We start from the raw sequence: 25858 nt of genomic DNA, 5'->3' as shown, positions 1-25858 counted from the left end.
ATCTCAAGAAGTTCTATGCTTGAAGATTCTTGGTATACCTAGCTTTTGAAAAATACAAAAAAAATAGTAAAGAGAAAGAAGCATCCAATGGTGAAAACTTGGCAATTCAAGCGCCTTGGATAGGTACTTGGTGAAAATTTGATAATTCAGGTGCCTTGTGTACTAAGACTAATCCATTATCTATCACTATCCTATCCCTCATCCATTCACCCACCATCCCATAACACACCTTCTTGTTCCCTTGGTGTTCCAACCAAATATCCAAAATCTAATAAAGCTTGTAAATACCTCTTGTATAGCTTATAAATCTTATACCTCAGCTTGTAAATCTTGTACCCTAGCTTGTAAATCTTGTATCATCCCTTGTATCATAGCTTGTATATCCAAATCTTGTCCAAAGCTTGTACCATATTCCAGCTTGTATTATATACCAAATCTTGTATCCTAGCTTTTATCTTATCACATGCACACAAAGAATCCCATTTTCCTTAAGTTTTTCGCAAACCATCTACCTATTTGCCTATCAACTATTGCAGACATCCCACCCTTCATGAACATTTCCATCTCACAAAAACCAAAACATGAACAAACCTTGTACATTTGTAACATATCTTGGTCTGTCAGCTTGTACATCCTCTTTAGCGTAGTACCATTGTATCTATCTAGCTTTCATGTCAGTTCCTCCTTGATCAACAGCTTGCACACATCACACAACCCTTGGTTAGCTATTCCAATGCATCTTTTAGCTAGATCTCCTATCACCAAAGTGTTATCCTTCTTAGTTCAGCTTGCCAGATGCATCACTCATCTAGATCCATCAGCTTAGGCGCTCTCTGATAGATCCTTGTAGGATATAGCTTTCCTCATGTATGATCTTGGTTCGTTAGTACCTCGTCCCACCCATCTCATTGGCATACAGTTCTCTTTTGGATTTTTGCTTTCTTTTAGGGTAAAAGCACAGATCCGTGTCACCATTTGTGATACCAAAACCTGTTTTGGTCAAATCTCATTTTTATATCAAAATTCAATTTTTTTCAAAAACTAAAAATACCCTTTTATAGATCTCATATTCAATATCATCATTATATAAATTTTTGAGTGTTTTGATTAGTTATAATAAGCTATAATCTCAAAGTATTATAAGTCGATATTTCAACATTTAAGAAGATGCTCCCTCAAAAAAGGAAAAAAAATAGTAAATCAAATCAAAAAAATTAAAAAATTATATTTATCTCTAGAGGAGAGAATCCTCTTCATGAATATGTAATTTTTTTTCAAGAAGGTATAGATTTGTTAGGAAAGTTTTGACGGGAGGAAAAAACTATTAGATTCTGATAAGGTCAAACTTGAGTACTTATAACAAAGAAAATATACATCAAAAATAATTATTTCTTTTTTTGTGCACTAGCTATACATGTCATCTACAAGATATTTTCAAATCGGAACAAAAAAAAATGATTTGCATATACTTGTTTGACGGGAACTACACCCTATATTTTTTTCAGTTAAAAAAGGGACTTCAAAATAAAATAAAATGAATAAATTCTCACTCAAAAAAATTATAAAAATTATAGGCATAAAATTCATCCAATTCTACACATTTCATTAGTTTACATCATCTTCATATTTTAAACACAAATACCATTTTTTTGTTCACTAATGTTGAACTGTCACATTCTGATATCACGTTTCTTTATAAAAGGTGACACAGGTTTGTGCTTTTACCCTTTGATTTGGAATCTTCCCTTTTGGGTATTAAGTATCTTTTCCAAGCAATCTTTTTGTTCCCTCCTCAAGGTTGCCACGATTTTCCATATCATGGTATACTACGAATGGGGCAATCTAAGTGTAAGGTTTTGATCAGGTCTTTTATTTGTTTTTCTTTTCTGCTCGTGGGCTACCTAATGTTGGTTCCACGCTGCTTCCTTCGGGAATCATGTGTGATGCTAGGGAAATCCTTGCATGTTTGTTTTGAGTCAATCTGTCAGTCCTCTGGACAGTTGGTGAAAAGGCCTTGATGTTCTTGGTAACCTTAGCAATTAACCAACAATCCTATAGCAAATCTAGTGCTCAACTACATGGTGGTACTTCTCTTTAAAGTATCCACCTGCTCAAAAAAGCTTCAATGGTTTCCCTTCACCTCCATTATCTTCCATCCATATCCAGCATCTGTCTCTCCTACCCCAACTTATGTATTAGTATCTTTTTGAATCAATCTTCACTTTTAGCTTTAGGGATCCACAATCCTAGTCTTAGGGATCCACCAATCCAATCAATCCACCAAGCCTCATCTTTCGATCTCCACAATCCTAGTCCTAAGGATCTTCGAAACCCATCTTCCACCAATCTGACTCTTTGAAATCCTGTTGCATTAGCTTTATCATCCCATCATCCATCTCCCTATCCTAGATTCCTTTTTATAGTGCTATGCTCTTTCATCCTTTGCAATCCCTGAGATCTTAAGCTTGCTTCCTCTTGTGCCTTTGATTCTCCCTTTATCATTCTCCTGTAGTGAGAGTTTGAGCTAACAAAACCTCTTCTCTTAAGCCAATTTGAGTCTCCTTGCTCATCTTGGATTCTTGTACTTTTCAAGAAGTCATCGAGCTTTGCTTTCTCTCCTTGTCGCCTTCTTGAGGGGGCATCTTGCACTCCATTCTCTCCTCTTCTAGTCTAGCCTTGGGCATCTTATTTTCTTATCTTTGATGCCATGCCACTTGCGGCATCACATCAAAGAGAGGCAAAATTTAGACACCTAAATCCTTTAGAAAATAAAGTATTTTTATTTTCTTAAAAAATTCCTGATGACATCATCATTTATTAATTAATTTATTTTTATGCCATTAAATCCCTTTATCTTAATTAAAAATATTTAATTAAGGAATCCCTCCCAAAAATGTTTAAATCTTATTTAAATATTATTTCCTTATTTATTAATTATTTAATTAATAAATTGACCAAAAACCCCAAAATAAATAAAAAATTTATTTTTTGCCCAAAACTTGGCCAATTTCCTTAAGACCACTAACATCTTCCAAAATCTTCTAATCCTTCTTTAATTTTGATTAAAGGCTAATCCCATCATTTCTTACCCCTAATCCCAACTCAAAATATTTAATTAAGATTAAATATTAATCCTCATGTTTATTAAAATTTTTTTAATAAATATCTCCTCAACCCAAACCCTTGAAATAAATAAAACTTTATTTATTTCCTAAAATCTAATTTATCCTCATCCTAAGAAGTTCTAGACTCTTCTAGAAAGTCTTCATCCTCATCCTAAGAAGTTCTAGACTATTCTAGAAAGTCTTTATCCTCATCCAAAGTCTAGACTCTTCTAGAAGATGTCTTTAAACCTAATCCTAATCCCCTCCTAACCTTGTCACATTCCCTAAACATGGGTTAAGACTTACTAACCCAAGCCAAAGTTAACAAATATCTCCTCCTTCATCCACCCTCATTAAATGCCATCCACTTGCCTATCCCTAAGCTAATCCTAAACCATCCTAATCCATCCTCTAATTATTTGTACAATCCTAAGCAAGCTTAAAACCTTCCTAATCAAGCCCAAGTCGAAATTCCTCTCATCTTTCTCAAAATATCCCAACCATAAAACTTTATGAAGCCCACTAGGCCCTAAATGACTCTTCCAAAGCCCTTTCATTGCTCTTATAAGCCATTATGAGGGTCTTTATGAAGATTTTATCCCTTGAGCCTCCTTTGTTGACTCATCCTTCCCCTTTCTTCCATCGTCTCACCCTGTGACATGTGTTACTCCCTGATTGGCTGTAAAGAAGCACAATCCATGTGCTCTCCTCTCATGCAATCTGAGCCCTCCATGAGCTTTTTCCCATCCTTGCATCTTAGCCCTCAATCCCTCAAGCCTCTTGCCTATAAATTGGATCCTTCCCCTTTGCAAAATAACACAATCCATGAAGTAAAGTCATAATGCCATTTTAAGAAGCCATTTTACATCAAAACCATACACTCACACCCAAATTCCAACTCCATTTGAAGCCCTTTTTGAAGCATAAGCTTGAGCATACATCCTATCTATTTAGACAAAGCCACTCAACAAGAGAGCTTCTCATTGAGAGAGCCCATTAATGACTCATATTCTCAATTGAGAGTTCATCTTAGTCTATCTTGAAGTTTATGAATTTTGTTTAGTTTGTAGAAGCTTTATTTAAATTTGGTTTCTATTAGCATACTAACATTTCTCATATACACATTCTCATTATTTCATGTCTTGAATAATTATTTAGTACACTAGCCTGGCACAATTTATGGATTACGATGCACACAATATAAGTCAAAATGATATTTTGCAAATTTTTGTAGATGGTTTTGCATTTAAAGACATAGAAAAAATATGGCCACACATTAAAGAAGAACCTCATAATCTCAAGCTTTCATTTGTAGTGGATGATGTTAATCTATTTGGAGATATAAGATCTATTTACTCAATGTGGCCTATTTTTTTAATAACAATAACATTCCTCCTTTGATATCCATAAAGAGGGAGCACATAATGCTATCAATGATTTATACCAAATATTTTTCATTTAATAGATATCTAAATTAATTTAAAAATAGTGCATCAAAATGGTTATAATAATTATGTAATGTTTATGTTCATTCAATTGCTAGGTAAGTACCAAGTTGAAGATATGAATGTGTATATTGAGCCCCTTATTGATAATTTGTTGAAGTAATAGAATGAGGTCAGTATGTATGACATCTCTAAACCAAAAGAACTAAGACAATTTCAATTCCATACAATGCTTGTATAGACAATACATAATGCCCCTTGGCTAACTCATTATTGTTGTATGTTATATTGTTAAGGTCACATATTTTTGGTCTATTATAGTGCTAACATATTATTGTTATATGTTAAGTTGTGCATGATAATTGTACATGATCTTTTAGGTCTTCAGACAAAGAAAAAATTCACATGTCTAGTTTATGGTTCAAAGATGAGATCTCATCATTTAAGAAGTTTAGAAAAGTAGGTGTTTGATGAGTTTAGGAACTTTCTTCACAATAATCATAAGTATCAAATTACTGAAAAATATATTTTTAATGGGAAACAATAGACAACATCAAGGCCATGAGGAATAACACCTCATCTATAGAAGTTGGAATATGATTGATTAAATCACTGAGGTAATGTCCAGTTTGTAGTCTGAAGTTTAAAATTTATATTTTGATAGTGTCTTTTATTTAGTAATGATGTAATTGATGCTTGTGAAGTTTGTCAATGCATCAATGACCAATTTTCTAGAGGAATAAAAAGTTATCCTAATCAATTTAGTACATTACTATACTACAAGAATCTCCCAATCCTACATTTGTTTGATGCTATGCATATTGGAAAGAATGTAACGGAGACACTATGGAAAATATTGGATGGAAGGTGTGATAGAGAAAAAATTGTCAAATTTTATAATGACATTCATGAATCTAATCATGCACTAAAAAATTTCATTGAATCAAATAGTAATGGAGACTATATAAATATGAGTCCCCTTCCTTGGTTATTAACGGAAAAACAAAGTGATGTATTAAAAGAATTTATAAAAAAAAAAATTTCACAGGATTTTCCGCAAATATAAGCATTCTTGTATCAAAGAAAAATGATTTTGGGCCAGGGTTGAAAACACATGATTGGCATTCCTTTGTCAAGGTAAGTCATGTTCTCTATTTACAATAGATTTATAAAATTGCATATAATTTTTATTTTATTATTTCATAATATATTGAAAAGATCATTTGTTAATGATTGTAGTATGTCCTCCCTCTATCCCTCCCACACTAGTTTGACAATAATATTAAACAAGTTATATATGATATTGGAATACACATGAGGTTAGAAGTGTCATTTCTTAGATTTATTTTACATATATTATATTTATGGCTTGCTTTACTTTTTATGTAATTTATTGTATATTTTTATCTAAAATCTCGTTTATATGTTCTTGCATGTTGAATCTCTTTTAGGTGGTTATCATCTAAATAAATTGATAAAAAAACATAATATATTGGAAAAGAAAAATTCCATAGCTTATGTTTGAAATGAAAAAGTGTCTACCTTCAACTTTTTTCAATGCTTAAGAACACTACCTTATACATTAAAGAGATTGAATTGTGTGGACCTGTACAAACTAGGTCAATGTGGATTGTTGAGAGGCACTTGCAATTTATGAAGGGCTTGGTTCAATAAAGAACACATTTTGAGAGTTTTGAGGTAGAGAGATATATAGTATACTAGACAATGGTGTACATTAGTAAATATCTTCCCAAGTTTGCATCAAAGATCCATGTAGATTGCATTTGAGATCCCAATTCTATTAACAAATTAAAAGGGGAGTACTTGATGGGAAAAGGTAGATTGAGGAAAGTGAGAGGTAATTATAAGATATTATTGTAGTTAATTAATTCTTATCTATCATTAATATAATTTGTTTCTAACTAGTCTAGTTATTTTATTTATAGATAGTCATGAGTTGAATGCACTACATTTGTATATTGCAAACAATTCTGATTAGATGATAGTATGGATTCAATAGTTTTAAAAAAATGGTCACTCATTAACATGCGATAGTGTTGCATTATTGGTTAAAGAAGCTCATTGTAATGGATATCTCAATGTTATGCCAATGATATTTGATCTAGCATATGACTTAAGAGATAGAAAGGTAGTATAAGCATTGAATACAATTGATTAATTGTGTATTGTTTTTGATGTTACACAAAATTTCATATCATTACCAACTAGTGTATGCTGAGCTCACTCAGGCATTGAAGACAATTTTTTATGTCTGTCAAGCATTTCAAAGTTTTTGTAGTTCAGAAGACAATATCTACTGAGTTCACTTGGGCGTCAATGGAAAGTTGAGTGTTAACCAAGATCACTTAGTTAATGAATGAAATGTTGGATGGAACTAGTGTTAATCGAGCTCACTCAGCTACCAAAGGAACTTTACAAATATGTAGTGTTGACTGAGTTCATTTGGTTAACATAAGAAAATCATTTCTAATTTAGTGTCTACCGAGTAGGGTTGGCTAACGAAGGATTTTCTTACTTTAGCATATTGAGTTCAATTGAATTGTTTGTTGCTTCTAGCCAACTAAGGAGATGGCTATTGGTTATTCTAAGTTATATTCTAGCTGACTTAACAATATGAAAGATATAAATATAAGGTCAAATTGAGAATTAGAAAGAGAGGATGCATGGAAGATAATTGAGGATTTAATGATGCTAAGAGGAAGGGAATTTGAAGGATAAGAAGACTATCCTTTTGGAGCTAAAAAGATACATTCAATTAAGAAGGACCAAGTATACAAGCCAAAATTGAGATCTATAATTAGCAATTTAGTTGCATCACAAATCAGGTCATCTCACTGTTACTCTCTAACCATTGTACTAGTGATCTAAATCTCTTAACAGAGTTGGCTTAACAACTATTTCTAAGTCCTCTAACAAGGTGGCATTTCTATTGAATTGTCAAAAGAGCTCTAACAAGGCCACCCCTAACAAGTTAATTAAATCCTCTAATAGGGTCACACCTAATAGGGTGTTTTGTAACCTTTAATAGGGTTGACTCCTAACAGTGCTCACTTCAGAAGAGTTAAAATTAGTAACTAGTTACAATTGGTGGTTTTCCCAAATTAGGTTCCATATTAAATCTTGGTGTCAAGTGTGTTCATGCTATTTATTTAATGTGTTTGAAACTAAGTTAAAATAATATTAATAAAAAACAATATCTTGAAGATTTTCATGTTATGCATTTACCAACCTATTTCAGTGTTTACCGAGTTACAACAATATTTTTCTATTTGCCAAACATTAGCAGAGTTAAGTTTTCACAGAGTTTTTTTGTACTGACATCTAAGGGATCTGAGATTTATTTTAGTGGTAAATGATTCACCCCTCCCCTCTTAGTTAGTCCTCTTATATTTTCAACAATTGACATCAAAGCATTTGGTGTTTACAGAGAAGATTTTAAGGACTTAAGCTAAAGATCAAGATGTCTTACAGAAGAGAGATTCCCAAGTTGAATTGAAACAAATTTACAACATGGAAAGGACTTATGAGGTTATATCTAGAAACTATCAGTGATTAAAGTTGTAAGTATCTTGAAACTAAATACAAAATTCTTACTAGAACATTACCAGTTGAAGATATTGCTGAAAAGAAAAATCATAACATCATGATGATTAACATTGCATCTTCTCTTAATTATGCTGAATTTGATGAAGTCAAAAGCTACACTACAACTCATGATATGTGAATCAAACTAAAAGCCATCTATGGAGGAGATGACAATGTAAGAAGATCCAAAGCCAAAAGTCTCAGAGGATAATTTGATCAGATGAAGACGAGAGAAGATGAAAACATTGCAAAATATGTGAAAAGAATCAAAGCAAGTGTGAGTACAATCAAAGCATCTGGAGGAGATATTGATGAAAAAATAGTTGTAAGAAAGGTATTTAGAACCCTTCTTCCTATCTATGCAATTAGAGTGTCTACTATTCAAAAAATAAGATGTGATCAAAATAGCAATATAACTTTGGATGCTCTAGTTGGAAGATTGACAACTTTTGATTTGGATAACTATGATAACTATGTTCCTAGTTCCAAAAATATTTTCATTTAAAGCCAAGCTTTCACTCAAGGAAAGGAATAAGAAATCAAAGGCTAATCAATCAAGGAGTGAAGAAGAATATGGAAGTTCAAATAGTGATCTTGAAGTTGTTGAAGCCCTACTTGCAAGGAAATACTTTAAAGGCAGAGGAAAGTACAAGGGTAAGATTCCTCTAATCTGCTTTTCTTGTGAAGAAGTTGGTCATGTTGCTTCTAGGTGCCCAACTTGAGAAAACAAGGATGAAAAGAGAAGTAATAATTACAAAGGCAAGAAGAAATTCAAAAATTACAAGGACTACAAGGACAAAGGTAAGAAATCTTGTTTTATGGCTATAAATTTTGATAACAGTGAAAATGAAATGGTATATATTGATGTAAAAGATGAATCTAATGATGAAAGAGATAAGATGACACTTATCTCTCATGTTAGCAAAAATGATACATGGATTATTAATAGTGGTTGGTCACATCATATCACTAAAGATAATACAAAGTTTGAGCACATGGAATATTATGATGGTGGTAGTGTGAGATTTGAAAACAATGAACCTTGTTGCATAAAAGGAAAAGGATGTATCTCATTAACCAATAAACTTATATGTGACAATGCTTATTAGGTTGAAGGACTAAAGAAAAATCTATTAAGTATTGCACAATTTAATAACACTGGACTCAAGGTAGAATTTATGAATGGGAAGGCCAAACTACTATATGGAAAAAAAAAATCTAGTTCGATCTTGCAAACAAACAAAAGGTAATCTATTCTATCTAGATCTCAGTGAAAGTTCATGTTTTACGATGGAGATAAGTTTTTCATTCTTTTGTATAAGTTATGGTGGAGATAATTTTTTCATTCTTTTTGTTAATTACTATTCTAGAATGATGAATGTAATGTATCTGGAAGAAAAATCTGAAGCTTTTCAAAAATTCGAGTGGTATCTGGCAAGAGTAGAAAAAGAAACTGGAAAAAGCTGAAATGTTTAAGATCAGATAGAGGTGGTGAATTTTTTTCCAATGAATTCAATGAATTTTGCATTGAAAAAAGAATTAAAATACAAGTATCAACCCATAGTACACCTCAACAAAATGGTATATCTAAGAGAAGGAACAGATCCATCATAGATTGTGCAAGAACAATAATTGATAGAAAAGAATGTTGCAATCAAATATTGGAAGGAAGAAATCAACACTATAGTATATACCTTGAATAGAGTACAATTGAAGAAAGATTCAAATCAAACTCCTTATGAGCTATGATATGGCTACAAACCTAATGTAAGTTACTTCAAAGTATTTGGTAACAAATGTTATATCTTGAAAGAATCTAGGAAAGGTAAATTTGATGTCAAAGGTGATGAAAGCACATTCCTAAGAACTCCTACAGAAGTAAAGCATACAAATGTTTGAATTTGTCTACTCATAAAATCATAGAAAGTGCACATGTGAGGATTAATGAGTTTGTAGAAAAGAGTGAAGAAGAAAGCAACAAAGAGCGTAGTGATTACAAAAGATTTGTTTACTACAAACCTAATACCCTACCAATTCTATCTAGAACATAGGAGGCTTCACCTCCCAAGTCCCCAAAATATCCAACAACTATCGAATTGTAATTAGTGCAACCTAAGTCACAGCCTAAAGAACCTGAGTCACAGTCAGAAGCTACCAAGCTGTTACTAGAACAAACTGAATCTGATGGACCCGAGTTATAGATAGGAGACCCAAGCTTAACAGTAAAGTTCATAAAGAAATCAATGAAACAAACTCCAAATCTGTAGACCCTATGTTAGACATCATGCACCTAATTAGATCATTGGAGAAAAATTAGATAGAATAATGACAAGAAACAAATTGAAAGGTACATGTTTACTTACTAAATTTGAACCTAGAAATGTTAAAGATGCTTTGGGTAATGAAAGTTGGATTGAAGTAATGAATGGAAAAATAGAACAGATAGAGAAGAACAAATTTTGGACTCTTATTCCTAGACCTAAGGATAAAAATGCAATTGGCACAAAATGGGTATTCAGAAATAAGCTAAATGAAGATGGAGAAGTTTCTAGAAATAAAGAAAGGTTAGTATGTAAAGGTTATTCTCAAGAAGAAGAAGATATTGACTATGGTGAAACTTTTTCTCTTGTTTCAAGATTAGAAGGTGTTAGAACTTTACTAACGCATATAGCTTATAGAGGTTTTAAAGTTTATCAAATGGATGTAAAATCTAGATTCTTGAATGAAATTCTTGATGACGAAGTCTACATAGAACAACCTGAAGGTTTTGTAGATCTTAGCAAAAGAGATATGATCTGAAAATTACACAAAGCATTATATGGTCTCAAGCAAGCTCCTAGAGCTTGGTATGAAAGACTTCATAACTACTTGGTACAAATTGGTTTTCAAAGAATAAATGATAAAAACAATCTATATATCAAAGAAGGACTAGACAAGAAGATTTTGTTGGCATAAATATTCATTGATGGTACTGTATTCATAGGAAATGATGATTTATGCAAGGCATTTTTAGAAGATATGAGTAAAGAATTTGAGATTTCTATATTTGAAAGATAAAATTCTTTGTTGGATTGCAAATATAGTAGAAGAAAGATGGCATCTACATTACTCAATATAAATATATCAAAGAGATACTAAAGAAATTTGGAATGGAAGATTGAAGACTAGTTGGAATCCCTATGTCTACTAGACATAAGATTTCCAAAAATGATGATTCCAAAGAGGAAGATCAGACCACATATAGATCAATGATTTGAAAATCACAATATGTATTGCATACAAGTCTTCATATTGCATTAGCAGTCAATATGGTGGCAATATTCTCAACAAATCCCAAGGAAAATCACATGATGAAAATCAAAAGAATCATGGGATATATAAAAGGTACTGAAGAATATGGTTTATGGAATATGGTTTATGGTACAAAATAGGAGGCAATTTGGATTTAAAAGCATTTATAGATGCTGATTAGAAAGGAAGTATTGATGACAGAAAAAATACCAATGGTGGAACATTCTTTCTTGATAAAATACTAGTATCTTAGATAAGCAAAAAACAAAATTGTATTTCTCAGTCCACAACAAAGGTAGAATATGTGGAAACAACAATTAATTGTTTTAATATTTTTTGGTTCAAACAATTGTTGGTAGGTATGAAGATAGAGATCAAGGATCCACTGGTTATATACTATGATAACACCAATGCAATCAATATATCAGAGAATCCAATGATGCATACTAAAACAAAACACATTGCTATAAAATATCATTTTTTGTGAGAATTGGTACAAGATAAAGAAGTAAGATTCAAATATGTAATACAAAAGAACAAATTACAAACATATTCACCAAGTCATTACCTACAGATGAATTTATGTATTTAAGATGTAAGCTAGGGGTCATTCCTCTATCTAAAGCTCACTAAATGAAGTTTAGTAATGCATCAACTAGAACATGTTCAAGATTAATCAGTTGGTGTATTATTGACAAGGGCATATTGCAAATAAATTAGTACTTAAGGTACATTGATACTCATTGAATATTTCCTTTGGCATGAGATATCAAAGAGGGAGAAGTTTGTTATCATATCTCATAGAAATTTTGTAAAGAGAAAGAGAAAGAGATGACAAAAGGGAGAATGAACTTGATTTGATATCAAAGACATAGTTTGCTATCAGAAGAAGTTGTTGCAGATAAAAGATTTTTGACAGAGGGAGAAATTGAATGCAAAAAGAATTCACACTGATAGAGGTAGTTCTCATTGATGAGGATCAGAATGAAACAAAGGATATGTCCTTTACTTTATTTTTACTCTAACAATTTCATTGCATTATGACATGTTGTGTTGCCAACAATACCAAAGAGGGAGATTGTTGAATACAACTAATTAATTGTGTATTGTCTTCGATGTTATACAAACTATCATATCATTACTAGTCACTATATGCCGAGCTCACTCAGGCATTGAAGACAGTTTTCTATGTATGCCAATCATTCCAGAGTTTTCTTAGTTTAGAAGATAGTATCTATCGAGTTCACTCAGGCATCAAAGAAAAGTTTGTGAATGTTGAGAGTTAACCAAGCTCACTCGATTAATGAAAGAAATGTTGGATGCAACCAATGTTAACTGAGCTCACTCAGCTCCCAAAAAAACTTTGTGAATATGTAGTGTTGACCAAGTTTACTTGGTTAATATAGGAAAATTATTTTGTGAGTTAGTGTCTACCGAGCAGGGTTAACTAACAAAGGATTTTCTTGTTTTGACATATTGAGTTCAATTGAATTGTTTGTTGGTTCTAGCTGATTGAGGAGATGAGTATTGATTATTCTAAGTTATATTCTAGCTGACTTGATAATATGAAAGATATAAATATAGGGTCAAGTTGAGAATTAGAAAGAGAGGATCCATGGAAGTTAATTGAAGATTTAATGATGCTAAGAAGAAGCAAATTTGAAGGATAAGTAGAATATACTTGTGGAGCTCAAAAGATACATTCAATCAAGAAGGATCAAGTATAGAAGCCAAAATTGAGATCTATAATCAGCAATTTCATTGCATCAAAAATTAGGTCATCTCATTGTTACTCTCTAACCATTGTACCAGTGATCTAAATCTCTTAACAAAGTTGGTTTAACAATTATTTATAAATCTTCTAACAAGGTGGCATTTCTATTGAATTTTCAAAAGACCTATAACAAGGCCACTCATAATAGGGTGATTAAATCCTAATAGGGTCACACATAACAATGTGTTTTCTAAGCTTTAACAAAGTTGGCTCCTAATAGGGCTCACTCTAGAAGAGCAAAAATCAGCAACCAGTTAGAATTGGTGTTTTTTCCTAGATTGGGTTTTCATGTTAAATCTTGGTGTCAAGTGTGTTCATACTATTTCTTTTATATGTTTGAAACTAAGTTAAAGTAATACTAATAACATATAATATCTTAAATATTTTTATGTTATGCATTTGTCGATTTATTGTTTACTGAGTTACAACATTTTTTTATTTGCCAAGCATCAGAAGAGTTAAGTTTTCACAAAGTTGTTTTGTACTGACATCTAAAGGATCTGGGATTTATTTTAGTGGTAACTAATTCATCCCTCCCCTCTCATTTACTGCTCTTATATTTCCAACAATAAGATTACTAATCATGACCCATAAGTTTAATAGAAACTCATAAATTGATGTAAATAATGTTGACATGTTTGAATAATTACAGATTAAACACCACAAAGCTATGTACTACCATGGCTGTAGATTTAGCATTAAAAAGTTAGATGAAATGAAGAAAACTTGTGATTCAAGGATAAGTGCAATCTTTGAGGTCACCAATATTTCATCTAGAAATGACATACATTCTCAACAATCTGAAAATTGATACTATGGAATTTTGGATGATGTACTTGAGTGTGACTTTAATTTATTCAAATTAGTTCTATTTGTTGTCAAATGGTACATGCTAAGAATGACTCAAAATGATCCTAATAGGACTATTATTGAACATGATAGTAGATTTACAATGATTAATACAAGGTCATTTGAGCCAGTTGGAGATGATCCCTATGTTCTTCCAAGTCAATGTGAGAAAGTGTTTTACTTTGGCATTCCACATAAATTGGTTGGTCATTTGTTGTTAGAAATAATCCAAGAGGAAGGCTGGTAAAGTATAATATGATGGAAGAAGAAGATACCAAAGAATTAGAAGATGACATAAATGATGATAATGAATTATTGTTACACAATGATGATGAAATAGAAGAAGAAGAAGATGATTCTGGTGATGCATGCAATGATGGTGATGATGATAATCATCATGATCATGATCATAATGATGAAGATGGTGATGATAGTCATGATAATGGTGATGAAGATGATGATGATGGTGATGAAGATGGTGGTGGTGACGATGATGATCAAAGTGACAAGTATGATGATGGTGGTGGTAATGACAATGATCGAAGTGACAAGTATGATGATGGTGATGCTGGTGATGACATGGATGAATATGTCAATCAATGAAATGTATGTCAAGATATGATCAATGTTAAGTATGATGGAGTGATTTATTCATAGAAATCTCATCATGGAGCATATACAATGATTTTTCATATCTACCACACATAAAGTAGAGGTAAGGAATTAAAAAATATACAATGATTTTGATGAATGCATCATGTAACTTGTCTTCTACATAATTTGTAGCATATGTCATGTAATTTTTGGCTAACTTAAGATAAATGATTTTCATATGTAGGCTATTTAATGCCTTTGACTAGGATCATGCATAGTGACATGGATTGATAGGTATAAGTCAACAAACCCTATAGATACAATTTTTCATTTGCATATTGTTAGTGAACAGATTGTCCTCCAAGAAAATATGTATAAAATAACTCTAAATGCCCAAGTAAGAAGACTAATAAGCACTAATAGTTGGGTCACTTCACTATTGAAAGAGTGTAAGCGCCCTATGAATTTATCAGTGTACAACTCCCTGTATATGATAAAAAATTTAAATATGAATGCTTTTAACTAGAAAACATGAAAGGATTACAAATATCTACCTATAAACACAAAGTAGATGTGAAAAGCTAAATGATTGCAAGAATATAAACAACAAATGACACAAAGTCCATTTGCATGCTACATTACAAAGAGAAAGAAATTTTGAGAAAGCAAAGAATCAAAGCTTTAAAGACACTTTGAAATCAAACATATTCAGAAAACCATGACATTGAATGTGTTTAAAGAAAACTGAAAGTTACACAAAGATAACTACTAGTGGAAAGAAAATTGCTCAAATTCAAAGTTTTGGTATGCAATTGTCTCCTAATTCTCCCTTCTCTAAAAATGCAAAAGACAACAAAGATCTCATTACATTTTGCATCAAAATCATAGTCTAAAAAGGAAACATAAATTCCCTCCCCTGTATTACATTCAAAATAATATCCCCTCTTTTCTAACACACAGTTTTAGAAAAATAAACAAAAGCTCTGCTCCCTCTCTGCCATAAGAAATGATGAATTTGGAAAAACTCTTCCTTTGTGCTGTAGCACCAAGTTTGTAATCAAGAAAGGAAAACATGGAACCCTTGTGTACTAAGAAAATCTTCAATAAATAAGCCTCCTCTATTTCAATTTCCCAACAGTTTAAAATAACTAATTCTTGGTATTGCCTTTTCTTTAAAACAAATATCTCTCATTCTGTTGGTGTTTTAAAAAGGACTAAAACTACTAAGCGACAAAATGCTTAATACCAGGACGACAGTACATACACAATCTAAAGACTAGCCAATTCTTATTAACAATTGCATATGCAAAGTATTTGGACCCAACTTCAACAAAACCACAGTTGGTTTTCTACTCTTTTGGCTCTGCAAAACCAGGGTGGGTATACCTAGGGATGATTCAAAACCAGAACAACTATATGAGGATTATTCTTAGTTTCATTCTGATTCTCATTTCAAAATCCTCAAACATAACTTGATAAACACATCCCATAAAACAGATATGGCCAAGAATTCTTCTATAGATTTGTAAATGTTCTTAACAATAGTGGCTAATTGAAGCTAAAACATTCCATGCAGACAAGTGCTGGCCAGCTTTGAAGATCTATAGGAAATAAGAGTAAAATTTGATTTGATGCTACATTTCGATAATCATTTATGATATATTTCTCTTTCAGCTGAATCAATTTGATTAGTGCCTAATCCATTGGGGTTCAAAGTCTATAGAAAGTTATCAGATCTAGTTTGTTGCCTTACAACAAATTCTATTAGCAATTCTTATAAGAATTCATCATTCAAAACCCTTTCCACTACTAAAGAAACCTTATCACATTCATCAAAGCTTTTATTTAATCTATTAAATTAACAATAGTGATAAATAGATATACAACCTAACTAGATTGCATTCAATTGCACAAGCCTTTACTTATACAATATCAAGATAACCAAGTAATTGGAAGGAGACAAGATTCATAAAGAACTGATATGGGGACAGTTCACAATTTGTATTCATTTTCTTTGAAAATGGTATATCATTTACAATAGACTCATAATGACCTTCAGAAAGAAACATAGCTCATTCTATATTCATTTATTCTTAGAGAATTGACAGAGAAAATACATCATAAACTTGCTTTCAAAATTTGGACCAAAAAAAGACTAAGCATATTACTTAGAAAAATAGAATTTAGATGATTCTTTAGCCTTGGGATCTCACTTAAATAGTGTGAGACGCAAAAAGCTTCGGGCTAAAAGAAAAAGAACAGGTGTCCTTTTACAAAATTGGGTATATTACCCTTTTTCAAAAGAAAACCGAACACCTTAACTCAAAAAGGAACAAATAAAATAGTAGCAGATGACAACTGGAGCATAAAATCTTCAATTTTGTCCTTTTCTCTAACTGCTCCCTGTTGGTAATGCTTTAATCTCTACGATTGCTTCCCAAAAAAATACTTCTCTTTTGGTGGGCCATTCACATTCCTTAACCATCATTAGTTCATCAACAGTTTTCTGCCACTTGGCATCAGTAATCACCCTTCCTTCTATGGTAAACCTATTCATTTCAGTTTCAATCTTGAAAAGGGTATCAATTAGTTTATTGAAGAGACATTCATCAATACCATCTTGGAAAACAAATACCACTTGTGGTAAGTCTATAATGTGATCAAAGGAACTAGACCAATCATTAAAATCTTTTAGCCTACCATCAAAATTAATAACAGAAAGAATTAAAGAATAGAAACCATTTGTCAGCACTTTCAATTTTCTTTGAATTATTGCCAGCTTCCCTGTTAAGGTTTGTAATAAGTCTTTCACTTTATCCATGCCTTCCTTCACAGTAATAACTTTATTTGGGAGATCTAGCTTTTCAGCTAACAAGGGTATTAACCTGTCAAAGAATTGCATATATGGCCCCCATTGTTGAAAGATAGGCTCAAGCCATTATATTGCATCCTTGCATACCTGTTCTGAAGATTGAAGATTGATGAATGTATTATAAGCATCTTGAGATATTCTTCTCAGAATGCTTATTCTATGATTTAATACATTCATCAAGGTACTTTTCTTGGTGTCACTGTCAGATTGGGACACTTCTATTTCCACACTAATCATAGGCACTGGCACTATTATCCCTATAGGTATTTCTTCTATTTGGGCCTCTTCTTCTAGCATGTGCCTTCTTTCTTCCTCTTGCCTTGGTGCATGTTCTGCCTCTACTGCTACCTTGAGTTGTTCTTTGAGGGATTTTGTTTCTGTTTCCAGAATTTTAATTTTTTCCTCCAACTCTTCTATCCTTTGTTTCTGTACATGGCTCATTTTGAGCTCTTCTTCATACGTTCTTCTAATATCAAGGCATTTATTGAACATTGCAACTGACTTATCCTCAACTTCATCAACCTTTTCTTCATTCATGAGAGCAAAATGTTTGACCAAGTTGGAGATCTCCTTCCCAATAGTGCTCTCCAATGTCCACACAATCATATTGCTCTGAGCAGTTTCTTCTATATCCATCACCTTGGGCTTCTTAGTGTCAGGGGCCACAGTCCATACTGCTAAGGTTTTTGTGTCCACATTAAAACCTGACCCTCTTTTAAAGCCTTCACTGCTAGTGGCTTCATAATTGATGGCCTTGTCTTGTCTTCTCATTTGATCCAACACAAAGGCCTTCTCAATATCCCAATGTGGTATTAGAATTATACCACTCCTATGTACCAATTCTTTGGCTTCTGTAGTAGTCATTGTTTCACTCTTAGGATCATAAGCCAATAATTTTTTAACTAACTCCTTATTTTTCTTTGGATCTTCTCCTATCACGAGACTCAATGTGAGTTCATTTTGTTTGATCTTATAGAGAAAACTTTTAAATTCTGACGATTTAATGAAATCATCATCTTCCATGAACTTTTCAGATTGAATGAGCCTGTCATCCAACCTTGATGCTGTAATTTGTAAATTAGTAGAAGCCTTCCCTGCTTCAGTAGCCCTTTGGTGAAAATAATTTTACCTAATATCAGCAAAAAACTCACTATTTCCAGACATGACTTGTATAGCTCTGCTTACCACCTTTTTAGGGATGTGCATTGTCTTTTGTCTCTTATTTCCTTGTGGTACCCAGACTGAAGTTGATGGTTGCTCCTCTTCTAACTCAATTTCCAATTGTGTGTCTGGCTCAAGGGATTCTCTATTTACAGTGGCTTCCTCTCCCTCTGGCTCATGAGGCATTTGTGACATAATATGGTCAAAATTTTCAACCATCTTTCTCAAATTATTAGGATATGGAAATTCTATATAGAAACCCTTAAAATTAGGGTTGGTCCTCTTCAAAGCATTCTCCATTCTCCTTATTTCCTCATATTTCGTTAATAACTCATCTGCCTCCCCTATTGCTACTATGTTGGCAGTTAGGTCCTCTATAGGGATTGGCTTGCTTGGAGGCAAAATAAAACCCCTAATGGCCTTAACCTCATTTGCAATCTAACTCTCAGGGTCATACATCCTATAGGGCCCAGTAGCAAATTTGTATTGTCCTAAAAACTCACTTAATTCCTCAAATGCATTTTTTCCTATCTCAAACTCTCCTACTTTAAAAGTTCTACACACAAAAGTAGGCTTATGCAAAGAGGAAGGGATCATTTCTCTATTCATCAATAAGAATTGCCAAAAGAATTCAATAATAGCCAGTCTGGGGGGTAAATATTTTGGTAGTAGATGAGGAGGCTATGGGCATGCAAATACTTTGATTAACATACATTCTTTAAAAAAAAATATACTCCCCCAGTTATGATATAATTTTGTTTTTTCATCTAAGAAAGAGGGCCTAAGAAGAGTCTTCAAAACACTAGGTGCCTAAAGCAAGTATGATCTAGTTGCCTCATGATAACAAAATTGAACAAATTAAAAAAACTAGGACATTTGAATAAAATAAATCCTTATTCCAAATACGAGTCCAAAGTTGTACAGGTAACTCACCAAATTCATCAGAAGTTTGATCAATGAAGTCTCCACTGATGTACCCAATGTTGCTATATAGGATAAGGTGCATCAATAATGAATAATGGTGGAACTTGAAGTCTTTTAGCTCTCCTTTCTTAGCATCACAAATCTGCATGTGCATACTATCAATGATAAAGGCCACATAATCATACTCCTTATGATGAAAAGGATCTTGTATATCACATGCCATTAGAAAAAGAGAACCATATACACAATCCTCTGCACCATCACTTCCCAACACTTTGTGCAACCCATACACTATATTTTTGAAATAATTCTTGAACCTACTCAAAGGTAAAAAGTCTCCCACCTTTCTTGGAACTAACCCTGCCTTCTTAACTCTGTAAGGAATATGTGGCAACATGACATTGTTTACAAAATAGGTTTTATTCTTGGCGAATTTTCCTTGTAAATCCACAATGTCAATAGGTATATCCATTTGTCCCATTAATCCAAAAGCCTCAATAAAAGAAGTTCTATCCAATGTACATAATACACTCCCATTATGCCTGTGGAAATTCTTGGTTACTAGATTGTAGGAGTTTATTAGGGCTTTTATCAAATCAACATCAATGAATACTTCTGGAAAAATCAATTTTGCCATATTTTTGTTCTAGGGGTTACATACTGGTACATTTTCTATTCTATTTTGATAGAAGTACATAAAAAGATTGTAACTAGTCATTCTAGGGCATTCAACATCTTGAACAAAAACATAAGGGTCTCTGAATATATGAATGTTTCCAAAAATTGCATTTGATAACCCTAGAAGGAGTTTTAGCTAGCCTTCTGCATGCTTGTTCAGTTTTTTGACCCTTGTCCTCTTTTCTATCTTAACAACAGATTTCTTTCTTTTTCCTTCTGGTGTGACTTCTACAACATCATCACCCTCGTCTTCAATTTCAAATTCTTCTTTAGGTATCTCTTCAACTTCTTTGTCAGCCATGTTTTCCTTTAAACTATATTTTGGATTATTTGATAGTAGCACAAAATACACAGAGCTCTAAAACTTTCAAATTCCAGAATGGGACATAAAAAAATCTACTTCACAGAAGTAAATATGCTGACAGTTAATCAATCTTTGATAATTTAGTCATACATCTATCAATCGTTTCAATAAATTTAGCGTGCATGAGCTTTAAAACTATGAATGCAAGTTGCCATCAGGGTATATCAGCCACAAAATTTGATTCTGATGTACTTTTCAAAGCTTTATTTTACTTGGCTACAGTAGTTTTTGCTTTTTTTCCTACCTGTCATGACACGTCAGCTATTTTCTCTTTAAATGACTGTCTTTTATTCTTACGTTGATTCAAACCTTCAATCTTCGTAATGTCAGAAGTGCCCTCGATGGATCTCTACGTTCACTTGGAGATGCTTCAGTATGCCCTAATCATAAGAACATAATGACGCCTTGGCACTTTTCTAAAAATCCCTTTTACGTTCTTACGACGCCTTTTACCCCAGAGGATCTCAAACCTGTTCACTGCATTCTTCCATTCTTACGACTTAGACCTTCGTCGTATAAGCATAAAACCATTATCTTAGTCCTTCTTCACCTTTTACGCTTATACGTGGCCCTTCACATGCAGGATCAAAATCCCTTTGACTGTTCACCTTCGATCTCAGAATTCAACAATTCTTTGTATGAGCGTAAAGCTCTTACCTCTTCTTTCCTTTTTTCCTTTTATGCTCACATGTCCTCGTATTAGCAGAAAACTTGAAAATCTCTTCTACGTCGCTCTACTTACTTCATTTCTTGGAACACCATAAGACTTCAAAACTTACCTTTTGTTCTTATGATTTAGCTTTTCCCGTAGCATCGAAATACCTTATGGCTCTATTTGAACAATCCTTTACGCCTCTACGAAATCCACTTATCTCATATGCTCGAAGAGCCTCCCAAACTGACATCTCGCTCTTACATTTTCCTTTCATCATAAAAATGTAAAGCCTTCTCTTTTATCTCCCACTTACCATTTTACGCCTATACACTGAGACTAAACTCGTGACTATGGAGAGAAGATAAAACAACCCTTTGTTCATATGCTTTCCTGCCAAGCGTAAGGGCGTAATGACAAAAATTGCCCCTCTCAAACATCAACGACCCAGATTTGATCTTAGAAAATTTTAAAAATAAAATTACCATTGATTTTGTGCACATGAAAAATTCATACTTTAAGTCATATGCCACGTGGGCTGGGCCCATCTGACATAAATGTTGTGCCTTCATCTGATTCGCTGCAACTAGGCCCTTCCAACACTTCAACAGGTCCCACTCGACACCTTTACTACTAGAACAAGGCTTTACGATTGTCTGTAAAGTCAAGAACGTATGTACGTAATCACATTTGAACCTTACTTTAGCTCTTACGTTTACCCTTTTACTTGTAAAATCATAAAACTTTTTCATGCACCTTTCAAATAAAGCTTTACGCCATGCTGGGGTATTACGCCTTTACGCTATTCATTGAAACGTATATGCACAAATCACAACTCAATACCTCTCCGCCCCTTCGCTCAAATTGCTTACTCATAGCCCCGTAACAAGATCATTCAAAGCTCAATAAACCTTTATGCTTCTTGGCTTACAAAACCATTCGTATGATCGGGAAGCCTCTGGCCAAGCAATTCCACTACTATGAAAAAAAGAGCGTATCCCCGTAGACATGAAACCCTTTATGCTACTTCGCTACGCTATAAAATCTGACCACGAAAAAAAAAAGAGAAAGGCATTCCGCTCTTACGTGAAAACTTACACCGTAAGATCATAAAGGATGAATTTAAAGCATTTTATAACTCCTCTTCAGAAATTCAAAGGGGAACCTAGGGTTTTCGGATTTAGGGCATTTTCATGGTTGAGTTAAGAGACCAACCTTCAAAAGTTAATAGGATCGACCATCACACGGAGCAAGACACAACTAGGGCAACCTTAAAGCTTTCAAAAATATGAGGAGTGAAAACCCTAATCTACTTAAAACAAAAGACCTAAATGATTTTTCACCAAAATTTCTAGAAAAATTTGATAACATCTGCAAATGTAAAAAATAATACCAACACATTCTTCATCCACTTTTATTTGGACTAGAAATATTTGTAATATAGATTTACATATATAAAGACATGCCCTTAGAAACAAAATCTATGTGTGTACCATTCATCATCAAAAATTACATTTACAAGCTAGGAATCACTCCTAGTCTATTTATGGAGACCAAGACTTTACCGCAAATGTTGAATTATGTCCAAAACAACTTCATTTAAAAATGTGTCATTTTTGTATAGAATAATTGACAATAATTTGACAAATAATGAACAAGTTATTTATGGGTTCATATTTTTTGTTTTTCTTCTCATCTCCAATAAATAGGTTATTCACCTTAACTTCTTTCCAATAAAAGAATGTACAACTCGAGGCACCCTTCCATGCCTAGTTAGATAGAGTAGTAGCTTACCCAATTTCCTGCCTAGGTAAAACAAAATTCTACATATTCATATTCTTATTTCATACTTCAGGTTCTAAGAAAACAAACCTCAAATGTAATGGTATAAAAATCATTCATTCCTCTTATAATACAGGCCTTGAACCTTTAACCAAATCTGGCATGAGGCATACCACCATTTTCATAAGTTAACTTTGGCCTTTCACTCTAAGTATACAATTGCTCATAAGTAGTCTTGGAGCCTGCAGCAAATTCTATCAATGCCTCAAATATAAATGACAATCCTATCTATAGAGTGTTCAAGGTTTGGTGATTAGTATGTTGCATAGCCTTGTGATGTTTCACCTTTTCTTCCTCCACTTTTTTCCTAAATGAATCTATGGACATTCTCCTATCAGTAGTTACAACCTATCTTTGGTCCAATTCAGATTTTTCATTTGAGGAAAAATGTGGGTTGATCTGCCTACCTTCTATCCTTTGTAAGGAGGCAATCCTTTTATCAAGAGTTTTTGCAAAGTTTCCAGCCTTCCATTTTTGGCATTTTTCTTCAACTTGCTATAATGATAAGTTTCATATTTCTACTGCAAAGCTTCAGATGGAATGCACAACAACCTTCTTTGGCAATTTCTCAAACGTGGGAATCCAATTTTTACATATACTAGACAAAGGAGGAGCACCAATCCTTTGAGGAGAGAACATTACCCTTCCCTTTAAAGAGCCTTTGGGCTCTTAAATAATTCATTTCATGAGCCAACCATTTAGGGCTTCTATGTATGCCTTTTGGCCATTGATCCAATTGGTAAAGCTTATATGCCATCTTTGGAGCTCATTTTTTGGCTTAAGTGTTGCCTGTCGATGCAATTCGCTTGAGATTTTCCAACTAATGGAGCTACCAAGAGATTTAGCCTCAACTACTATCTGGTTCTATGTTTCATGGGATTCTAGCATCACTTTCCACATTCTTGTTAGCACTTGCAATAACTCTGTAATTTGTGGTTACAACTTCTTGTCCCATAGTTTCTAGATTCTCTTTGATACTAAATCAATTGCTTGGATTGCAACCCTAATTCTTTGTGTAGATCCTTTTTTTCAGACCTTTTCTTATCAACTAATTAAGGGTCATCTCTATTAGCATCTTGGTTCCATCTAACTCGAGTCTCCTGCATATGACCACTGGTGTCTTGGCTATTCATAAATATGACTCACCATTCTTCATTTTGGGGACATGAACAAACAATAGTAAACGATCATTGTAAAATCCAAAGGCATGTGACTTGACTTTTCCCATCTTGTAAGCTTATGTGTTTGTTGGTGGTCTTGCTTCAAAGACCTCAATCCCATAGTTTTTAAATCGGACCCTTCCAACATTCACACCTAGCCTTGGGTGTCTTTATTCATATAGACCCATCTTTTACTCATAGGGGCATTCAACACTATCCAAAGTAAGTCTTTAAAACTGAAAGCAAGCGGTTCAACTTTGGTAGATGGAAGTTGCTAGATACATCCCATCCATTTTCTTCCGTCATGACTTGCTTTCTCGGTGTATTGATCAAATGAAAAGAGCACCATATCATTCATAGTCTCCTCTCAAACTTTGAAATACATATCTAATCTTCACTTGATCTCTGTGAGTAATTTAAGTCATCATCATGCCTAATGAATCTACATTTTTACTTATGTTAAACCCACATTTTAATGAATCCATTAACTTTACCTGAACTTGGATAATCAAAAGATGAGTCTTGTATAACTTCAAGTCCTAAACCCTTTGATCATGATGGTATTTTATTCTTTGATTGAGGTGCGTCTCCAAACTATGACCTTTGAACTTTTGCACTAACCCTAAGTTATGAACTGAGGTTGGATTTTGAACTTTTCAAACCAAAAAATCTGCATTTAAACTACTTTGAACCAGTGAACCACTTTGAATTGCTTTGAACCACTTCGAACCTCCATTGGAAGTACTTCAAGACTCCACTCTAGAAGCTTCAAAATTGTGTCCATATTGGATACTAATAGGGGCTTTAATTGTAGGATTGATTTTGATATAGAATTAGAGGACTCTAGCAATATCTGACAAAGACAAGTGCCTTAACCATTGGGCAATAGAGTCACCAAGAAAATTGAGAGTTGCTAGTAGAGAGGGTGGAGGGGAGTAGGGAAAAGAAAACTAACCAAAAAAACCTAACTACCAACAAGCAAGAAGCTTGCACATTATTCAAACTAACACTACAGACAACAAAAACTTATTTGCAAAAAGACAGGCTATCAACCCATACATTTGAGAATGCATTCATCCGCTCATGGAAACCCATTGACTGGTTTAGAGAAATACATGCCTGTGTGGAAGATTGATTGATATGAAGAATAGCATTAGTAGACATCTTGTGATGACTGCAAAGATGGATTCAATAACCATGTGTTGTAGGAACTCTTGCTCTTTGGGTATACCAACTTCATCATAAAAATGGAATGCCTCCCATTTCACTTATGTTTGTTGTAACATGGTAGGAATGAAATGTTGTACCATAATATGCAATTTTGCTTCATCAAAATTAATGGATGTTTTAACTTGTGAAGGATTTTTACCATTAGTGCTTGTTGACAAAACCAGAGATTGCATAGTTTGACCCACCATATTCTTTGATAGATCTCCTTGCTTCATCACTACTTTAGATTGCAATCATCCCTCTAGCTATGGTATATATTCAAATGAGAAGGATTCAAAGAGAGGAATTTCATACACTTCTTTGCTATCTATT

At 33.3% G+C, this 25858-nt stretch overlaps 1 pseudogene; it reads right to left on the bottom strand.

The window, feature by feature from the left end:
• Nucleotides 1-22190, bottom strand: part of LOC149531721 (ATP-dependent zinc metalloprotease FTSH 2, chloroplastic-like) — a 58477-nt pseudogene extending 36287 nt beyond the window's left edge.
• Nucleotides 22191-25858: the final 3668 nt, after the last annotated feature.

Source organism: Cupressus sempervirens, chromosome 11 (assembly GCF_028749045.1).
Source record: "Cupressus sempervirens isolate cs-2001-9-10 chromosome 11, ASM2874904v1, whole genome shotgun sequence".
In the NCBI taxonomy this organism is placed as follows: Eukaryota; Viridiplantae; Streptophyta; class Pinopsida; order Cupressales; family Cupressaceae; genus Cupressus; species Cupressus sempervirens.
This window is presented reverse-complemented; position numbering and strand designations above follow the sequence as displayed.